We start from the raw sequence: 975 nt of genomic DNA, 5'->3' as shown, positions 1-975 counted from the left end.
GCCGGACCAGCACCAGCACCGTGCCAGCCCAGCACCAGCACCAGCACCAGCACCGTGCCAGCCCAGTGCCAGCCCCCGGGACACGGCGTGGGGACCCCTCCCCGCTCTGGGTCTGTGGGAAGGTGCTGCAGCCGGGCAAGTCCTTTCCCAAAGGGGTCTCTGCTATCGGTGTAGGCTCCTGGGAACCCCACCATGCTACACAGCTCGCTGCTGAAATACAGGGGTTTGGACATAAAGCTGGATTAGGGATTTACAGGCACGACTCTCCCGTCTTTGCAATTCAATTGGTACCTTGGTTTTAGCCAACATTTAAATCCTTTTCAGCCCTCTGAGTGCCTGTCTTTGAAAACACACATTAAAGCCCTGAGATAAGGGGGAGACGCTTGAAGAGATCCACACAAGAACCAAAATTGAACCAACCTTATGCTTTTGGCTTCCAGTCCTCTGTTCTTCAAGTTTTGGTGCCTGTTTGGAACAAAACAAATGGATTGAGTAATTAAGACGTGTTCAACAACGCAGATTAAACCACAGGGGTATTTTGCTACACAGAAATCACTCTGACACGAGTGGCATGAAGGGGGGGTGTTCTGCCCAGGACGAGCCGGGCAGAGCTGCCGGCGTGCCAGGACAGACCCTGTCGTGACACAGCGAAAACGGGTGACAGGGATATGGTAGGATGAGATCCGGGACACCGCGATATGCGCTCAACATGTCGAAATGCGAGGCAGGGACTATCATTTCCCAGGTGCCAGCACAGCACCAAACACGAAATGCCCCATATCCCACTCCAGCTTCCTCTTCATTTCTCCGGGATGGGGTCCTAAGGAAAACCCCTGCACTGCAGGGACAACGGCCCCGACGCGTGCAGGGCGATGGCCCCGGCTGTCTCGCAGTGTCTGTCCCAGGCAGGAGCTCAGGGACGGCAAACCCCGCTCACGCTCGCCCGTGCCGCGCTGGGGGAGCACCGTGCGCCCA

This window comes from Egretta garzetta, unplaced genomic scaffold, assembly GCF_000687185.1.
Source record: "Egretta garzetta isolate BGI_Z169 unplaced genomic scaffold, ASM68718v1 scaffold337, whole genome shotgun sequence".
Lineage (NCBI taxonomy): Eukaryota > Metazoa > Chordata > Aves > Pelecaniformes > Ardeidae > Egretta > Egretta garzetta.
Note: the sequence above shows the minus strand (reverse complement) of the source record.